At 44.9% G+C, this 21,572-nt stretch overlaps 1 long non-coding RNA gene across 1 annotated transcript in view; it reads right to left on the bottom strand.

Moving 5' to 3' along the window:
* Window positions 1-12,384: 12,384 nt before the first annotated feature.
* Window positions 12,385-21,572, bottom strand: part of LOC141047434 (uncharacterized) — a 30,314-nt gene continuing 21,126 nt past the window's right edge. Inside the window, exon 3 of the long non-coding RNA XR_012219804.1 lies at window positions 12,385-15,006. This is a non-coding gene — a long non-coding RNA (uncharacterized lncRNA). The remainder of the gene's footprint in view (window positions 15,007-21,572) is intronic.

The following is a 21,572-nucleotide window of genomic DNA, read 5'->3' on the forward strand; positions in this document are numbered from 1 at the left end:
CATAGATAAAATGGTACATAAATAGTTAGACACACACACAAAATCTTCACGCAATATCTTTAATTAAAAAAAATGGGGAAAAAATGGCGTGAGCTCCCGCGCAATTTTCTGTGCCAGAGGGGGAAAGTCCAATATTTCTAGCCTGGGAGGGGGTTAATACCCATGGAGCTTCCCAGGCTATGAACATTAGCTCGCATCTAGCCTTTACTGGCTATTAAAATAGGGGGAACCCCCCAAACAATTATAGCCAGAATGGCTTTGTAGACAGCTGCGGGCTGATATTCATAGCCTAGGAAGGGGCCATGGATATTGGCGCCCCCTCTGGCTAAAAATACCAGCACCCAGCCGCCCCAGAATTGGTGCATCTGTACGATGCGCCAATTCCAGCACTTAGCCCTGTAGCGGTGGCATATGGGGGTAATAAGGGGTTAATGTCACCTTTCTTTTGTAAGGTGACATTAAGCCCGGTTAATAATGGAGAGGCATCAAAAAACACCTATTCACTATAAATCTTATAGTTTGAAAGAGAGAAAGAAAGAGAACAGAGAGAGAACGAAAGAACAGAGAGAGATAAAGAAAAGAGAGAGAAAGAAAGAACAGAAAGAACAGAGAGCGAAAGAAAGAACATAGAGAGATGAAGAAAGAGGGGAAAGAAAGAACAGAGAGAAAGAAAGAGAAAGAGAAAAAGAAAGAAAGAGAGGGGAAAGAAAGAACAGAGAGAGAAAGAACAGAGAGAGGGAAAGAAAGAACAGAGAGAGAAAGAAAGAACAGAGAGAAAGAAAGAACAGAGAGAGAGAGAAAAAGAAAGATTAGAGAAAGAAAGAACAAAGAGAAAGAAAGAAAGAATAGAGAGGGAAAGAACAGAGAGAGAGAAAGAAAGAACAGAGAAAGAAAGAAACAGAGAAAGAAAGAAAGAATTGAGAGTGGGAAAGAAAGAACCAAGAGTGAAAGAAAGATTAGAGAGGGAAAGAAAGAACAGAGAGAGAAAGAAACATAAAAAGAGAGAAAGAAAGAAACAGAGAGAAAGAAAGAAAGAACACATAAAGAAAGAAACATAGAGAGAAAGAAAAATTAGAGAGGGAAACAAAGAACAGAGAGAGAGAAAGAAAAAGATTAGCGAGGGAAAGAAAGAACAGAGAGAAAAAGAAAGAATGGAGAAAGAAAGAACAGAGAGAGAGAAAGAAAGAGGGGAAATAAAAAAGAGAAAGAAAGAACAGAGAGGGAGAGAGAAAGAACAGAGAGAGAGAAAGAAAGAACAGAGGAAGAAGAAAACAGAGAGAGAGAGAAAGAAAGAACAGAGAGAGAAAGAAAGAAAGAGAACAGAGAAGAAAGAAAGATTAGAGAGAGAAAGAACAGAGAGTGAGAAAAAGAAAAAGGGGAAAGAAAGAAAGAACAGAGAGAAAGAAAGAAAGTGGGGAAAGAAAGAGAACAGAGAGAAAGAAAGAGAAAAAGAAAGAAAGAGGGAAAAAAGGACAGAGAAAGAGAAAGAAAGAACACAGCGAGAGAGGGAAAGAACAGAGACAGAGAAAGAAAAAAAAGAAATATTAGAAAGAGAAAGAAAGATTAGAGAGGGAAAGAAAGAACATAGAGAGAAACAGAGAGAGAAAGAAACAGAGAGAGAAATAAAGAACAGATAAAGAAAGAAACAGAGAGAAAGATTAGAGAGGGAAAGAAAGAACAGAGAGGGAAAGAAAGAACAGAGAGAGAAAGAAAGATTAGAGAGGGAAAGAAAGAACAGAGAGAGAGAGAAGGAAAGATTCTATAAAGTTACTATAACAGTCTGGCTCCCATTGTAGTCCCCACCTTAGCCTCTCCGTGCGGGACATATCATGATCCACTCACATGGCTGGCATCCCCGATTCCAAGGCGATCCTGCTGTCTGCGATGTCAGAGGACACTGTGATGTATTTGAAGCATTCCCTGAAGTGCCTCCATGGTTCCGTCACAATCTCCTCCTGAAATTACCTAATTTATGGTCAGCTTCCTGCACATCACTACCAGTGGAACATCACACGCGAGTTTTAAAGTGCTCCTTGGGGCTCCGCTGTGTATTCATGTGTCCGCGGGAAAAGTAAGGGCAGACTCTCAGAATCGGGACTGTCGTGCTGGATGCTCCCCACCATACACTTTGTACACGCACGGCTCCGCACACCTCATACACACACGGTTCTTTGTATGCCTCGTACACACACGGCTCCACTCAGTGCACACATGGCTCCACTCCGTAAACCTCGTACACACATGGCACTGCTCCGCTCCGTAAACACACGGCTGAGCTCCGTACACTTCTTACACACAGGGCTCTGTTTCGTACGGTGACCAGAAAAATGCCCACAGGAAAATTCCCCACAGGAAAAATGCCCACAGAAAAAATTGCCCACATGGAAAATTGCCCACACGGAAAAAATGCCCACACGGAAAATTGCCCACATGGAAAGTTGCCCACACAGAAAATTGCCAATTTCAGCATCACAAAGTTTCAGATCTATGATATTTGAGGTGCAAGGTGAGGATGTTCACATGATATGTGAAAAATGCCCACAGAAAATTGTCCACAGACATGAATACACACAGGAAAACAGTAGAGAGTTATAGGTGAGATGCTCTGGAGCACAGAAGAATGTCGGCAAAAACTGCTCACACAGAAAATTACCCACAAGTTTATTAAGAACAGTTTATTAAAGAAGTCTAATAACAATAACTTCAGTTTATTAAACAATTATTGCACACCTGCAAATAATTAGCCACCTGGTGATAGTCCTATTAAAGAGGTCTAATAACAACAATAACTTCGGTTTAGTTAGTAAACAATCATTGCACACCTGCAAATTAGCCATTTTACTGCAAATTACCTATTCTCCTTAAAGGGAACCTGTCACCCCCCTAGGGCATTTTTAAGTAAAAGATCCACCTTCAGCAGCACTAAGGCTGAATTTTGTGAAGGTGGCTCTTCTGTTTCTGACCCCTAGTAATGCCGAAATATTGACTTTTATAACTAGGTCCCCATACCTGTATTGGTATGGTGTGTCCCCCCCTGTATCAGCCGCCTCCCAGCCGTCCATCATTCCCCTGTCTTGCGTCTGGGCGCCGCCTCCCATCCGTCCCTCATGCCCCTGTCTTGCATCTGGGTGCCGCCTCCAAGCCATCCATCATGCCCCTGTCTTGCATCTGGGCGCCGCCTCCCATCCGTCCCTCATGCCCCTGTCTTGCATCTGGGCGCCGCCTCCAAGCCATCCATCATGCCCCTGTCTTGCATCTGGCTCAAAATACACTTTTATTGAAAAGAAATAAGGAATGACACGAATGCCAATTGGAAACAATGGGGGTGGGGAAACGCTGGAAGGTCCATTTGAAATAATGTTGACAAAGAAAGCCAATTGACTTCCATGGGCTCAATTGAAATGCAATTCAGCACAACACAGGGAGCAAAGAAAATGCAGAATGGATTTCAGCAAAGGTATGTGGGCCCAGTTTACTTCTCCAGGTTTAGTTCACTCATACCTAGTCCCAGAGGACAGATTCTGTTCTCACAAGTTGTCATTCCACTGTGCTATAAGAGGAAGGACAAGATTGGGAGTATCGTTCTCACACCGGTTCCGGAACCATCGGGGCTGTTGCAGGGGGAAGACTTTCGACAAGGACTGACCCTTGCATGTGACTGTGGCAGGCGGGGCCGCGTTAAATAGCCCTGTGTGTGGCAATTGGGGCCGAGTCCAGGTGGGAAAGCTAAGTGGATGGTCAGGTGCAGTGTCGGTTGTGAGAGCAGAATACCCCGTGAACGCAGGGCGACTTGACTCATCTCCTGCAAATCGTTCCGCTGCAGAAAGGCTACTGACTGACGGTTTCTCCGTGCCAGGAGGTGGCTCAGATTGGACGCCAGAGACTGTAATGTGTGCACGGCGCAGTAATCAACATGACAGCGTGGCAAACACTGGATGTTCAGGTCCCCCATTCAAGCAAATAGGATCCTGGTTCGAGTATTGTTCTGTACCCGAACCCAAACTTTTTTTTAACGGTTCGGCTGGACCCGAACATCCAGGAGTCCACCCATCTCTAATTATAATGACACTGTTACCTTCAAGGGTAGAAGCCTGGGGTGAGAATCAGAGTGCTGATGGATTTACCATAACTTCTATACCGGAGATCCCTTTAAGAGAGGCCTGGCGTCAGTACTAAAGCGCAGAATGGATTTACCCTCATTTCCATACCGGGTATCCCTTTAAGAGGGGCCTTGGGTCAGAACCAGAGCGCTGGGTGGATTTTCCCTAACTTCCATACCGGGGAGCCCTTTAAGAGAGCCTGGGGTCAGAATCAGAGCACTGAGGGATTTGCCCTAACTTCCGTACAGGAGATCCCTTTAAGAGAGCCTGGGGTCAGTACCAGAGCATTTGAAGGCAACTGCCCTGACTTCCATACCAGAGATCCCTTTAAGAAAGGCCTGGGGTCAGTACCAAAGCACAGAGTGGATTTGCCCTAAATTCCATACCAATGATCCCTTTAAGAGACACTGGGGTCAGAACAAAAGAGCTGAGTGGAACTGTCATAACTTCCATACCAGAGATCCCTTTAAGAGAGGCCTGGGGTCAAAACCAAAGCGCTGGATTGATTTGCTCTGACTTCCATAAGAAATGATCCCTTTAAGAGGGAAGATGTGCCTATGGGATGGAGGATGTGTGATGGGTATATGGGCACGGGAGGTGGGGATTCATTTCTGTCATGTGCTCTTTGCTCCTTTCTGGGGGCAGACAGTGGCTGGCAGCTTATGTTCCCAGGGATGCTAGATTTCTCCCACCATGTCAGTGTCTGCTGAGGTGTGGGAAAACTTGCTCATAGCAACCAATCACAGCTCAACATCTTTTAAATAGCTCGGGTGAAATGTGAGATGCTTAGTGATTGGTTGCAAGAAAAACTGTTGCTCATAGCAACCACTCATAGCTCAGCTTCTTTTGAACAGCTCTGTTGAAATGAAAGATGCTTCGTGATTGGTTGGTGATACACACACACACATTCAGTTTTATATACAGAGATTCCCGTGACCTGCTGGGATAAGTGATGAATTTTTGGTGACTTTGTGCTCCGTCACAACTCTTAACAGTATGGATGTCTTGAGAATGCCAATTCTGTTAACAAGGTAGCAGCCAAAGCAGCCCATGACCAGACAGGCCCTTCTGGCATTTGCCAGAATTGCCAAATCGCCAGTCTGGTCCTGACATTGACACAAAGTATACTGCTAAAGCATGGTTTAAGGGGAGATGTGTAAAAGTTTTGGAGTGCCCTAGTGAAAGCGCAGACTGTGAAAAAAAAACGGAAATTTTGCGTAAATTTTGAAAATTTCCAATTTTACAACTTTGAATTTTTATGTCCTTAAATCACAGAGATATGGCACACAAAAAAACTTAATAAATAACATTTCCCACATGATTACTTTACATCAGCACAATTTTGGAACCAAAATTTTTTTTTGTTAGGAAGTTATAAGGGTTAAAATTTGACCAGCGATTTCTCATTTTTGCAACACCATTTTATTTTTAGGGACCACATCACATTTGAAGCCACTTAGCGGGGTCTATGTGATAGAAAATACCCAAAAGTGACACCATTCTAAAAACTGCACCCCTCAAGGTGCTCAAAACCATATTGAAGAAGTTTATTAACCCCTCAGGTGCTTCACAGGAATTTTTTGAATGTTTAAAAAAAAATGAACATTTAACTTTTTTTCACAAAAAAGTTAATTCAGGTCCAATTTTTTTTATTTTACCAAGGGTAACAGGAGAAATTGGTCTGCAAAAGTTATTGTGCAATTTCTCCTGAGTACGCTGATACCTGATATGTGGGGGGACCACTGTTTCGGCACATGGCAGAGCTCAGAAGGGAAGGAGCGCCGTTTGACTTTTTCAATGCAAAATTGCCTGGAATTCAGATCAGACGCCATGCCACGTTTGGCGAGCCCCTGATGTACCTAAATAGTGGAAACCCCCCACAAGTAACCCTATTTTGGAAACTAGACCCCCCCAAGGAACTTATCTAGATGTGTGGTGAGAACTTTGAACCCTCAAGGGCTTCACAGAAGTTTATAACGTACAGCCATACAATTAAAAAATATTTTCTCCACAAAAATGATCTTTTCACCCTCAATTTTTATTTTTCCAAGGATAACAGGACCCCAAACATTATTGTGCAATTTGTCCTGAGTACGCTGATACCCCATATGTGGGGGTAAACTATTTGGGCGCATGGCAGAGCTAGGAAGGGAAGCAGCGCCATTTGACTTTTTTGGCTGGAATTGGGATTGGACGCCATGCCGCGTTTAGAAAGCCCCTGATGTGCCTAAACAGTGGAAACCCCCCACAAGTGACCCCATTTTGGAAACTAGACCCCCTAAGGAACTAATCTAGATGTGTGGTGAGCACTTTGATCCCCCCCAGTGCTTCACAGAAGTTTATAACACCCGGGCGTGAAAATAAAAAATCATATTTTTCCACAAACATGATCTTTTAGTCCGCAATTTTTTTTATTTTCCCAAGGGTAACAGGAGAAATTGGACCCCAAACATTGTTGTCCAATTTGTCCTGAGTACGCTGATACCCCATATGTGGGAGAAAACTACTGTATGGGCACACGTTGGGGCTCGGAAGGGAAGTAGAGACGTTTTGGAATGCAGACTTTGACGGAATGGTCTGCGGGTGTCATGTTGCGTTTGGAGAGCCTCTGATGTGCCTAAACTGTGGAAACTCCCCACAAGTGACCCCATTTTGGAAACTAGACCCCCCACAGAACTTATCTAGATGTGTGGTGAGCACTTTGAACCCCCAAGTGCTTCACAGAAGTTTATAACGCCCGGGCGTGAAAATAAAAAAATCATTTTTTTCCACAAAAATGATATTTTTGCCCCCAATTTTTTATTTTCCTAAGGGTAACAGGAGAAATTGGACCCCAAAAGTTGCTTTGCAATTTGTCCTGAGTAGGCTGATACCCCATATGTGGGGTTAAAACACTGTTTGGGCGCATGGCAGAGCTTGGAAGGGAAGGAGAACCATCTGACTTTTTCAACGCAGAATTGGCTGTAATTGAGATCAGACGCCATGTTGCGTTTGGAGAGCACCTAATGTGCCCAAACAGTGGAAACCCCCCAATTCTAACTCCAACCCTATCCCCAACACACCCCTAACCCTAATCTCAGCCCTAACCCTAGCCCTAATGGGAAAATGGAAATAAATACATTTTTTAAATTTTATTATTTTTCCTTAATTAAGGGGGTGATAAAGGGGGGTTTGATTTACTATATAGGGCGGGTTTTTATGTTTGGCAGCTGTCATACGCTAAAAGACGCTTTTTATTGTAAAAATAGTTTTTGCATCACCACATTTTGAAAGCTATAATTTTTCCGTATTTTGATCCACCGAGTCATGTGAGGTTTTATTTTTTGCGGGACGAGTTGACGTTTTTATTGGTACCATTTTCGGGCACATGACATTTTTTGATCGCTTTTTATCCCGATTTTTTTGGACGCAGAATGAACAAAAACCAGCATTTCAAGAATTTCTTTTGGGGGGGTGCGTTTACACCGTTCCGCGTGCGGTAAAATTGATAAGGCGGTTTTATTTTTCGGGTCAGTATGGTTACAGCGATACCTCATTTATGTCTTTTATGTTTTGGCACTCTTATGCAATGAAAACAATTTTATATATAAAATAATTATTTTTGCATCGCTTTATTCTGCGAGCTATAACTTTTTTATTTTTCCGTTGATGACGCTGTATGGCAGCTCGTTTTTTGCAGGACAAGATGACGCTATAGTGAATGTGGCTATGCGGAGTGGGCAGAGCTCTACACTCAGCTTTATATATATATATATATATACTGTATATATATATAGATATAATCATAATTTGTTATAAGTAACAGTAGTTAGTTACTATGCCCGGGCAGCGCCGGGCTCTTCAGGTAGTCATTAATAATATTGGTAATGTAGTAAATCTTGCTTTCCTTCATCCAAGGTAATATTAGTAATATATTTTATCTGGTGCTTGGGGGCGGGAATAAAATGGGCCTGTGTGATTTCAAATGCCAGGGCTCAATTTCAGTCCCAGTCCGTACCTGGTCATTGTCTTGTTGGAAGTAAACTTTCGTTCTAGTCTCAAATCACTGAAAGACTGAAACAGGTTTTGATCAAAAATATCAATGTATTTTAGACACTCCATCTTCCCCTCGACTTGGACCATTTTCCCTGTCCCTGCTGGGGAAAACATCCCCACAGCATGATGCTGCCACCACAATGTTTGGTGGTCTTGGGAAGATCATAGTTGGAAGGGAACTCCAGGGTCATCATGTCCAACCCCTGCTCAATGCAGGATTCACTAAACTAGCTCAGACAGATGTCCGTCCAGCCTCTGTTTGAAGACTTCCATTGAAGGGAAACTCACCACTTCTCATAGTAGCCTGTCCCACTCATTGATCACCCTCACTGTCAAAAAGTTTTTTCTAATATCTGATCTGTATTTTCTGCCATTCAGTTTCATTCCATTGCTTCTCGTAGTTCCATGTGAAAATGAGAATAAGGATGATTTCTCTACACTGTGACATCCCTTTATATATTTGTAGATGGCTATTAAGTCTCCTCTTAGACTTTTCTGTAAGCTAAACATTCCCAGATCCTTTAATCGTTCCTCGTAGGACATTCTTTGCAGTCTGCTCACCATCCTGGTCGCTCTTCTCTGAACTTGCCCCAGTTTTTCAATGTCTTTTTTAAAATGTGGTGCCCAGAAGTGGATACAGTATTCCACATGAGACCTGGCCAAGGGGATAGTTAATTCAAGTAATCTAGACTCTATGTTTCTCTTAATACATTCTAGAACTGTGTGTTACGGTCTGGCAGAACGCAACAAATAATAAAGATGGAATAATATATGAGGTGCGTTCGCAGCCCGGGGCCCACCATGCGGAGGTGACCATCTGCAGCTAAACAATGAGGAGAAGGCATGTAGGGGAAAGCCGGACACCGGTGGGTAACCACTGACCCAGTGCTAGCAGGAACGAACTCCATTACTTCACGTAGTTCGCACCAGCCGGCAAGCAACCGCTACCTGTTAACGACACAGGTCACAGTAATGTGAACCACCGCTTGGAGCGGGTGCAATGTCCGGCCTGATGGACGCCACTAACCAGCCGATCAACGGTGCTGGAAAGCGCACATATGGCGCACGGCGCTACTCTGGCGGACGCTGCGGTAGTAGTAGTCCAGAGGCCTGTACTGGCCGACGCCCAGGGCGCTAGTGGACGATGAGGAGACACACTGCGGTGCTAAGCAGTGTCAGAGCTAAGGTGCTGACTCTGATTCCTAACCCTAACTCATATGTAATATCCAAGGAGGGGGGAATTATAATGCGTCAGTCACCAGGCTCATTCATCCATCATCACACATACACTAAGCATTATAGCCTCAGAGTCTATCATAGCGCATGGCGGGGCGGACATGCAAACCTTTTATAGCCATGTCCTTCTGGAACCTTCCTGATCCCCCTGATGGTCCAATCAGAACTGGAGAAGTACCTGAGCATGTGACTCCCGATCCCCAATGGGAGATTGTCCCATGAGCATGCTTAGTGGAGCGACGGAAGGACATAAACTCTGGAGTCTTTTGCTGCTGGCCAGACTGCATTGTCATAACTGGACCAGAGGTGGCAGCAGCAACCGAGTCCACACTGCTGGTGTGAGCAGAGCGCCGGGATCAAGAAGTCTGCTGAGCAGGCTCCACTGCGGCCAAAGAAGAATTGGAGACCGTCGACGGCAAGGCTCGGGATTCCCACTGGGCAGCGCCCGGAACCCGACGCCCAACATTACCCCCCCCTCCTAGGGCCCCCTCCCCTCTGAGCCTCGCTGCGCTCAAATGCCGCAATAAGGAGCAGGGCGTGGATGTTCTCCACTGGCTCCCAGGTCCGAGCCTCTGGACCATGGCCCTTCCAGTCCACCAAATATAACTTTTTGCCACGCTTTACCTCTGCATCCCACGATGGCGTTGACCTCGAACTTGTCCGAAGACAGGTCGGATGTCCTGGCAGATGACTCGGAAAACTGGGACATGTGAGCAGGCTTAAGGAAGTACACGTGAAAGGTGTCAGAAATGGCCAAGTGTGGGGGGGGGGAGAGCCAGGCGATAGGCCACAGGATTGACCTGCTCCAGGACCTTGAAGGGATCAATGTAGCGCGGCGCAAACTTGGTGGACTCGACCTGTAGTCTGATATTACGGGTAGAGAGCCACAAAAGTCGGAGCGGGATGCTGGTGCGTGTCGGCGGACGCCCTCATTCTCTCCTTAGAGGCCCGAATGGCATCCTGAGTGCGGTCCCAAATGTCACGAGCCTCCACTGCCCAGTCTGCCACCCTGGAATCAGTGGGAGACACTGGCATCGGGACAGGGACGTGCGGATGCTGGCCTTAATTAAGGAGGAACGGAATCTGGCCGGTGGAATCGGCTACTGCGTTATTCAAGGCAAATTCTGCCCACGGTAGTAAGGATGCCCAGTTATCCTGCCTGGCCGAGACAAAATGTCGCAGGTATGTGACCAGAGTTTGATTAGCTCTCTCAACCAACCCGTTCGTCTCTGGGTGATAGGCGGAAGACAAATTTAGCTCAATGCTGAGCAGACTTTAGAGCTCCCTCCAAAACCGAGACGCAAACTGAGGACCTTGATCACTAACAATCTTGTCCAGCATACCGTGCAAACAAAATACGTGCTTAAAGAACAGCGCAGCTAGACCTCGAGCAGAAGGTAGCCGCGCGAGTGGCACCAGATGCACCATTTTAAAAAAATGATCGGTGACCACCCAGATGACCGTGCTGCTGCTGGATTTGGGCAGGCCGACCACGAAATCCATGCCGACTATCTCCCAGGATCTGTCTGCCACCGGCAAGGGGTAAAGTAACACAGGCAGTCTCTGCCTAGAGGACCTGTTCCGAGCACAGGAGAGGCATGCCTGAATGTATTCTCTCGCGTCCCAAGCCATATGTGGCCACCAATAAGTACTTGCCAGGAGTTCCGTGGTCCGCCTTGTTCCAAAGTGACCGCCCACCCTAGATGCGTGAGCCCATGAGAGAACCTCTGGCTGCAGGCGGGGGGAACGAAGGTCTTGCCCGAAGGCGCTGACTCAAGAGCAACCGGGGCCACGGTCCTCAGACTCTCGGAGGGGACGATTAGCCGAGGCTTCGCCTCCTCCTCATCCACTGATACCACCGAGCGAGAGGGGGCATCAGCCCGGACGTTCCTCCCACCGGACAGATAGTGCAGTGTGAAGCGGAAAAGGGAGAAGAAAAGCGACCACCTGGCTTAGCGAGAGTTCAAGCGTTGGGCTGTTTGCAAGTACACCAGGTTTATATGGTCGGTGTACACCTGAAAGGGAAGCCGAGCTCCCTCCAGGAGATGTCTCCACTCAGAGAAGGCCAACTTCATTGCCAGCAGCTCCCTGTCCCCGATGGAGTAGTTTCTCTCTGCCTGTGAAAAGGTCTTTGAGAAAAAGAAGCAGGGATGCTTCCGACCTTGAGCATCCTTCTGGCAAAAGACTGCTCCAGCACCGACGGACGAGGCATCTACCTCTAAGATAAAGGGTTTATCCACATCGGAACGATGAAGGATAGGAGCGCCAGCAAAATGGGTCTTAAGGGCAGAGAAGGCCGCGTTGACCTGTTCTGACCAAACCTTGGTATTGGCTCCCTTCTTGGTGATGGCGACCAAAGGAGCCAACAGGGTAGAGAAGTGGGGAATGAACTGGCGGTAGTAATTAACAAACCCCAAAAAACGCTGCACCACTTTAAGAGAGTGGGGCTCCTGCCAGTCCATTACCGCCTGCAATTTGGCAGGATACATAGCCAACCCCTGGGCCGAGGTGATATAGCCCAGGAACGGCAAAGACTCCTTCTCAAACTGACACTTCTCCAACTTGGCGAAGAGAGAATTCACCCGCAAGCGGTCGAAGACCTTGCAGACGTCTCTCCGGAGAGAGGCCAAATCTGGAGAAAAGATAAGAATGTCTTCCAGATAGACCACCACCGAGGTGGAGACAATATCATGAAAGACATCATTCACGAACTCCTGGAAGACGGCTGGTGCATTACAGAGGCCGAAGGGCATGACCAGATACTCATAGTGGCAATCCCTGGTATTAATGACTGTCTTCCCTCGCCCCCCTCACGAATGCGTATCAGGTTGTAAGCCCCCGTATATCTAGCTTAGTGAAGATCCGGGCCCCACACAACCTGTCGAACAGCTCATATATCAGGGGAAGGGGGTACTTGTTTTTGACGGTGTCTTACCGAGTCAATATGATGGACTTATGGTCCTTACATACATAGCACTCACTAATATACTAATTAGGCAAGAGGCAAGAAGTCTGTGCTCAGTAAAACAATAGTATTTTATTCTATTGAAATCAGAGATATTAATGAATTAACATAGAAATTTTCACATGAATTTTAGCAGCACTAGTCTAACATTACATGATCAATACATCATCTATTCATAGAGAAAGCAAGCATCAATATATTACCGGATATTGTAGCATCACTCCTCTATCGGGGGACTCGATTGGCGAGGAGGAAATATCCCGTAAAACTCCATCACAGAAGATATGCATCCATAAGTCTCCTGGAACGTCCCTACTCGCCAGTGGAAATTCCCCCGGTTATATACAAACTGTTCCTAGATATGAATCTAGTCCTGCGCACTACAACGTCTACAAGTAATGTTTACACAAGCTGTACAGCTGCGCAGTGAACATTTCAACTCGTGCTCTGCTCGTGTTACGCAAGCGCTGTATGGTTGTTTTTCACATTCCTTATGCATGTTCTAATCATGTACTCAGAGAGGTCATTCAGCAGTCAAATCCCCAGTCTCTTGTAATGTTGTACTGAATACTTTTGAAAAGGAATAATAAGACCCGTGATCACCTACCTACCATCTGGATACCTTTTCTAATATCAATCATACATCATTCATATCACATAAGTATTCACAATCGGTCCTTGAGCACGGGAATTATTTTCCACTTCCATAGGTCACCATCAGTACTTTTGGTTTCCTACAGAATATTTTGTATGCCATATAGCAATTCCACATTGAAAGGAGCATTACTATTACGGCAAGTACCAACACAGGGTGAATGATCCAATTTAGCATCTTTTTCGCTGAGGGAGAATGACCCATGAATATATCATACCAATGATAAGTAGCATCAGCTATTATAGACCCCATTTTTACAATTTTTCCTACAACTATGGTAGTTCTAATTATATGCTGTTGTATTGTTTTATTTAAAGCAGAAAGCATCTTTATACCCTCTTCTGAATGCGTAATAACATCTCTTAATTTAGTCATATTTAATTCCCAATTGTTTACTTCTAAAAGTTTAGGGTTCCACTGAACCATTTCTTGTATAACTTGATCAGGAGTTAGTAAGAATGTCTGATTTTCCCATCGTATTGTGGATACATCCTTCAAACATCCCACAAAGGGAGTTTGCATATCTGGTATTATAGGGGTATCTGTTACTACACAAACTTCTTGTGAAGCTATTTCTACTAACAATTTGAATGTTATAGGTAAAACAGTAAATTCACAGATATTAATGGTATTTTGCAATAGACAAGGTTCATATACTGTAGAATGTAATCTGCAAATCTTTCCGTCCAAAGTATCCTCACATAAACTTAAATCAAGTGTTCTATTGTTAACATCAATATACATACCATACATAGTAGGCATCCAAAACCATTGTGACCCTGGGGGCCCCAATAATAATGGTAATACAACATACCTACACATTATTTGTTGATTTGTTACACTGTATATAAATAATATACCTTGACAACTTGTATCACTGCAAATCATTTTAGGAACTTCAATTTTTAACCATGAAGTTTTTAAATTGTATTATTAAATATGGTCCTCCAAACTTTTTCATTCCCTGTCATTAATTGAGTTTGCATTGTAGTTTTCTGATGCATTTGATATATGGTCTGCAATGTACAAGTGGTCCAATTCAAAGCTTTACTTATATTAGACCCTGTTTGAAAGATAAAATTATTTGAAGCATTCTGCATAGCTAATAAAAACTGATCTACTCCGGTGGCTTGAGTCCATGGCTGCCATATAGTAGGCATCCATTTTCCTTGTAAAGTCAAACCATTCTGTATATCCTTCCCTGCATTACTCATTAGATTGGCCAGAGCCTCTATATCAAAACCATTTAAATTTCCAGTTACTGTACCATATGCTCCCATTAATGTATCATACCATGCTCGCTTCTTTCGAATGGGGCATGGGTGTGTGGGAGGAAAGGTAACTACAACTGAAACAACGGTTTTCCAAGATTGGGTACCAGTTTTTATACAGGATGTTGGGATTCTTTTCATATGTCCCGGATCAATCTTTGAAGCATTTGTTTGAATTATTCTTAAGTACCGTCTTAAGCTAGATACTCCTCCCCATACACCACCATCCGTCCTATTTGGCTTAGGGTTAATAGCTATTACCCTATTTGTCATATTGGCACATACTATTAGTTTAGTTCTATTTAGCTGAAAACTAAAATTCGTAGCATTTAGTCCTTTATCAGAATAATTAGCAAATACTGTCCAATTTATTCCAACATTTGGAGGTTTCATTAACAGTTTGTCTATGTCTTCCTCCCAGCAAGCAATATTTTCTTCTGCTGCAACTTGTGCAGTTCCAGTGCCATTCGTTAGCACTGTAAAAGGCCATGGTCGTCGTCCTGGATAGTCATAGGGTGGAGTTTCTTCATATAGCGGCCCATACATCCACGATGCTGTTGTGTTTATTAGCGTCAAGTTCATGTTGAATACCAATGTTCCATTATTTGATACATTATAAACATTCCAATCTCCAGGCCTTGGCAAGAGAGACACCTGTTCCTTAGTCAACTTAACTCCGGGGGTCCATGTATCAACGACCCAACACAGCCCTCCAAGGATTCCAAGGCACCACTGTACAAGCATCTAAAATTTAAATAAAGAGAGTTATTCTCGCAAGTAACATTTTTCTTGTGGGATGTATTCCCACTTTTCCTGCCCTGGTCTCATGATCATTAGGGTACGGTCTTTCCCAATGGCAATAACCTCCGCCGCAGATGGCGGTCCTTTCCTATTTTGTACCCAAATTTTTGCTCCAACATTGGTCACATCAGATGACCCAAATCCTTTATCCCCCCTCATAGACAGTTCTAGAGGAGCTTGTCCTTCAATTGATTGAGCAATATCAATTGGAATCACCAACATTTGAGCCATTTTCTGTCCTTTAGCAATAACCAATGGCTCTATTCCCAAATTTATTATGACTTTAATTTTCCCTTGATAGTCAGCATCAATGACTCCTCCTACCACTACTGCCCCTTTTAGAGCAAAACTAGAGCGAGTGGCCAACTGACCATAATGTCCCTTGGGTATCTGACACCCTAATCCCGTTGAGATTGGAACAGTCTTACCTGGAGGTACAACAATCGTTTCTATTGCACTGAGATCTAATCCCGCAGACAAAGGAGTTGCCCTCTCAGGGATTTTGGTGTCTTGAGTTATCTTCCACCAGGTAATTGTATGTACCACATGTGCCTCATGTACTGTAAGGTTTGGTGTCAGCATCCTCATTAGTGGTGTCATGGAATCAGTAATAGGCCTGTTGTTAATGATTTGTAATGCCTCACTTAAATTGTCTCTCCACTGGCCATATTCTCCTTCTACACCGTGCACTTTCTTTAATGTGGATTTCAAGATCCCATTCATTCTCTCCACTAACCTTGCAGCTTGTGGATAGTATGGCATGTGATATACCCATTGAATATTATGCTCATTAGCATAGTCTTTTACTTGTTGGCCAGGGAAGTGTGACCCATTGTCAGTTTGTATTTGTAATGGAATTCCATAATATTGGGTAATAATCTCTAAAGTCCTAAGTGTACTCCATTGTGTAGCTGCTTTGCAGGGGAAACCAATCAGTAGTCCTCAATATGTATCTACAGCTGTACAAATGTATTTGCATCCCCTGCTTTCACTGAGTGGACCAATAAAATCCATCTGCCAAATCTGTGCAGGTAATTGACCCCTTGCTATGTGTCCCATAACTGTGTGTGGTACTTCTCGCTTCTGTGAATGTTGGCATATTGGACATTGTATAATGACTTGCTTAACCGGTTCCCGACCTGTGACACAGCGTACGCGTCATGAAAGTCGGTGCCAATCCGACCCATGACGCATGCCCTGTGTCATGACTTCAAAGCCCCCCTTCGGGTCGGGTGACTGGGGTCAATGAAAGGTCACCTGACCAGCAGATACAGGGGGCTTTGTAATTCACCACAGGGGGCGTGGCTTCGCCCCCACATGGCTACGATCGCTCTGATTGGCTGTTAAAAGTGAAACAGCCAATCAGAGCGATAGTAATATTTCATCAATGAAAATTGATTAAATATTACAATGCAGCCATGGCCGATGCTGCTGTAGCATCAGACATGGCTGGAGACACCGATCCGACCCCCCACACCGGCGATCGCCCCCCCCGCCACTGAATGACAGCGGCGATCTGCTGCCGCTGTCGTCATCTGCTCCCCCCTCCCATTCCCTCCACTCCCCGCCAGCTTCCGATCCCCCCTCACCCCCCCTGGTACCTCCTAAGTCCCCCTGTCGCTCCCGGTGTCCCGCGGGTCCGGATCGTGGGCGCCGCCAACTTGGAAAATGGCAGGCGCATGCGCAATGCACCTGCCCGAATCTACCGGCTGCAGATTCCATTCTTTCATTTTGATCACTCTCACAGTGATCAAAATGAAATAAAAAGTAAATAAACCCCCCGATTATCACCCCCATAGGTAGGCACAACTAATAAAATAAAGAAAATATTTTTATTTTTATTTTTCCATTAGGGTTAGGGTTGGAGAGAGGGTTAGGGTTGGAAAGAGGGTTAGGGTTGGAACAAGGGTTAGGGTTGGAAAGAGAGTTAGAATTGGAAAGAGGGTTAGGGTTGGAAAGAGGGTTAGGGTTGGAAAGAGGGATAGGGTTGGAAAGAGGGATAGGGTTGGAAAGAGGGATAGGGTTGGAACAAGGGTTAGGGTTGGAAAGAGGGTTAGGGTTGGAAAGAGGGTTAGGGTTGGAAAGAGGGTTAGGGTTGGAAAGAGGGTTAGGGTTGGAAAGAGGGTTAGGGTTGGAAAGAGGGTTAGGGTTGGAAAGAGGGTTAGGGGTGTGTTGTGGTTAGGGTTATGGTTAGGGTTGGGATTAGGGTTAGGGTTGGAATTAGGGTTTGGGGTGTGTTGGGGTTAGGGTTATGGTTAGGGATGTGTTGGGCTTAGGGCTGTGTTGGGGTTAGGGTTGAAGTTAGAATTGTGGGGTTTCCGGGGGCGTGGTCTGGATCGCTTGTGGGGAGGACGTGTTGTGCTGTTGCTCCCGCTGCCAGCCACGAAGTGAGCCCTGTTTTGACCCCAACGGGGGTGTCTGTGTGCCCCCTGGAGAGAGCTGGACCAGGAGAGAGTGGTGGAGGACTGCGTGGAAGGAACCGCGGCTCTCTGAGAGGAGAGCGGTCGCAGGGAACGGGCCTTGGCGCCGGAGGTGGACAGGCGCCATCTTTGCTGCATCTTCCTGTTTCTTCCTGAGCTGCGTGGGCCAGAAGACTGCGGAGAGCCGTTGGAGGGGGTGGAGGGCCGCGGCCTATGCTGGAGGAGAGACCGCTGACCGTTACAGAAAGGAAGGAGAAGGTCTGCTTACAGGAGAAGGTCTGCTTACCGGAGGAGAGGGAGGTGAGCTGGTCGCAGGAGCCTGGCTGGTGATCAGAGGGTGGCCGCAGTGCTGGGTGCTCCTGGTGACTGGGACGGGCGCTCCTGCTGTATATAGTGACTGGGGGTTTGGGGGGTACTGCTCCCCCTTTCCAGAGACGCTAAGACCGGCCTGATCCCATACCACAGCAGTGAGAAACTCTATATATAGGGCACCATATCAGGGCCTTATCTACTAATGCCAGCGCTCCACCTTTTAAGACGCATGAGGTTATCTTCACCTATGAACATGCATAAATAGACTTTCCCTGAATGCACGAGGAGTGATTTAAATGCACGCTTTAATTCAGCATTATGGTCAAATCTAATAAAGAGCGTGCAAAACCGCTGGATACTAGGGTACATCAAGGCAGGCAAAGCGAAATGGAGAAATTTTTGAAAAATAAACCTGGGTCGGCTAGGCCCACACCAAAAAAGCTACATACAAATGCTGAGGTAGAGGAACAGGTCGAGGACTCGGACTCAAGTGAAGATGTCTCAGGCAGCGACATTACCCACTCAGACTCTGGGAAGTTCTCTAGATCAGTTTTTAAAAAACTTCTGACCCAAGCATTAAAACCTTTGGTTACAGAGATATCTGGTATGAGAGCAGATCTGTCACATATTGGTAACAGAGTGGAGTCCCTTGAATCATCTCAGTCCTCTCTCATTAGCCACTCTAATGCCATGAGGGACCATTTGGAAAACAGAGCACAGCTTAATAACTCTCTTCTGGCCTTGGAAGATCAAGAGAATAGAAGTCGCAGAAAAAATATAAGGATTAAAGGATTGCCTGAAAGTGTCTCTGCAGAAATACTGGAAAAATCCACAAAAGAAATCTTTGCCCTCCTAATCCCGCAAGAAAAATGCGACCAAATTGTAATAGAGAGGGTCCATAGATCGCTCAGACCCAAGCCTAAGCCCTCTGAACCCCCGAGGGATGTGATCTGTGGCTTATTGAGTTATGTGGACACCAATGTTATTTTGTCTGCCTCAAGGGATGTTAAAAATCTCGCCTACGAAGGATCTGCTATCCAACTCTACCAGGACATTGCGCCGTCGACCCTAGCAAAGAGAAGAATCCTGAGACCCTTATTGGAAATACTACGCTCGCGTAAAATTCTCTATAAATGGCTGTTTCCATTTGGAATATCGGTAAATGGGGATGGCAAACAAGTAACAGTGAGGAGTCCCGAAGACTTAAGCAAAATATGGGACACTTTTGACATTGCTTCTATTGATATTCCTTCATGGTTACCTTTGGATATGGATCTTCGCACACCTCCTCCTATCAACGCTTATACAGGAGGTCAGGGGGATTGGGCCTCAGTGAAGAGACGCATGCCCCCTAAGCGAAGGAAATCTGGGGCAAGAAAAGAGATGCCCCCCTGAATTTTGTTTTATTCGGTCTAGTCGTATTTTCTTGCATTTGGACCCAGTAGTTTTGGTTTAACTTTGCAATGTTTTGGATCACTTTAGTTTGCCTTGATTGGCACCTGCCTAGGTGTTGATGCTTTCATTTAACTGCCGTATAAGCTAACATGTGCTACTCGTGTGTTGGGGATGTGATTCCCTGCTCTGTCATGGGGGGCATGTTGGACCCCCTGCTCCTGCCGCAGGCAGGTAGTTGGTTATTGTTATCTATTGGTTACTGTTATTTTACCTTGCATTTTGTATTTTTTGTGGTCCGTCGGCATGGGACACTTTATCATTTATTTTTTCTTTTGCAACATCTAATTTACTATGGGTGACAAGGAAAATTTTGCCACTATCGTAGTGGCTTCGTATAATGTAAAGGGGCTACGCTCCCCGTGTAAGAGAAATCAGGTATGGAACCTTCTGCATGCAAAAAAGGCTAGTGTGGTCTTTCTACAGGAGACACATTTTAAAGTGGGGAGAGTACCAGACATGTCCAGATCTCGTTACCCGACCTGGTATCATAGTACAGGTGGGTCGGCGTCTAGAGGAGTGAGTATTGCTATTAAAAAAAATGTTCCTTTTGTCTTGCATGATTGCCTTTCAGATTCCGAAGGAAGGTATATTATACTGAAGGGCCTTATTGCCAATACCAAAGTTACCCTATGTAACTTATATGCCCCAAACAAGAATCAGATTGGATGGCTGTGCAAAACAATGAATACCTTAAAACTATTTACTGAGGGTTTATTGCTGATGGGGGGAGATTTTAATGTACCACTTAATCCATCTTTGGATACTTCCACGGGCAAGTCGACCCTTTCTCAAAAGGCACTGAGAAAACTACACCTTTCTTTCCAAGAATTACACTTGATAGACCCCTGGAGGACACTCTCTCCTTCGGGCAGAGACTACACTTTTTATTCCCATCCGTGTGGTAGCTATCATAGAATTGACTGTATATTGATACAAACAACCAACCTCTCATTAGTCAAAAATGCGACCATAGACGCTATCTCACTATCGGACCATGCTCCTATTTTTCTCGACATAGGCATAGAAACCCTTCCGCGACCAGCCAGGTCATGGTCGCTTAATGAGACATTATTAGATTCAGATTCCCACATTACGAAGCTGACTGACACTCTTGAATTCTTTTTTCAGACAAATTTGCACTCTGGCCCACCCATACCTGTGGTGTGGGAATCACATAAAGCGGTAATGAGGGGAGAATTTATAGCTTTGAGTTCCCATCTCAAAAAAGAAAGGACAAAACAGGTTGTGTCTATTTTGCACCAAATTAATTCCTTGGAAAGATTGCATAAGAGATCTCAAGTAATTAAGATACTAACTGAACTGACGGACCGAAGAAATTCGCTAAAAAATCTTTTAAATATCCAATCGGCCAAAACCTATATGAGATGCAAACAGAGGTTCTATCTCCATGGCAATAAAAGCAGTAAGCTTATGTATTCATTGCTTAAAAAGCAGCAGGAAAGGACGTTTATTAGGCAACTCAAAACTCTGGATGGCTTCTCAATTTTCGAGACCGCTGACATTGCCGAGGAGTTTAGATCCTTTTATGACAGTTTATATAATCTAAGCATACCAGATAGTATGCAAGATCCAATAAAAGCTATAGAAAAAATTAGAGAGTTCCTGACTCCACTAGTTTTACCTAAAATAACCCCGGAAGGCCAAACTTTGTTAACTGCTCCGGTTACCCCTAAAGAAATTTTGGATACTCTTTCCACCATTCCAAATGGAAAGGCCCCAGGCCCGGATGGTCTCCCCATTATATATTATAAAAAGTTTATAAAATCATTCTTACCTCAATTGGTGACCTTGTTTATTCCTATTTGAAAGGCCAGCTTCCCCCTAAGCAATCACTGGAGGCATATATTACGGTTCTCCCGAAGGAGGGTAAGGACCCCAACTTGTGCACCAGCTATAGACCAATCTCATTACTTAATGCGGACATAAAACTGTGGGCTAAAATACTAGCGGGTAGAATAAGCAACTTTTTACCCAAATTGATTCATGCGGATCAGGCGGGCTTTGTGAGGGGTAGGGAAGGAAAAGATAACTCCACTAGGGTCATACAGTCTATAATGTTTGCCAAAACCCGGCAGATCCCCTTGGTACTCTTGTCAACGGATGCCGAGAAGGCTTTTGACAGAGTGTGCTGGAGATTCATGGAGCAGGTGTTGATTAAATTCGGCTTCCCTCCTCAATATATAACAGCAGTCCTCTCTCTCTACTCCCAACCGACGGCCAGGGTCAGGATAAATGGCACCCTATCAAAAAGTTTGGAGATTCACAATGGGACTAGGCAGGGATGCCCTCTGTCCCCATCTT

Source organism: Dendrobates tinctorius, unplaced genomic scaffold, assembly GCF_039654945.1.
Source record: "Dendrobates tinctorius isolate UK_male_01 unplaced genomic scaffold, ASM3965494v1 ptg000127l, whole genome shotgun sequence".
In the NCBI taxonomy this organism is placed as follows: Eukaryota; Metazoa; Chordata; class Amphibia; order Anura; family Dendrobatidae; genus Dendrobates; species Dendrobates tinctorius.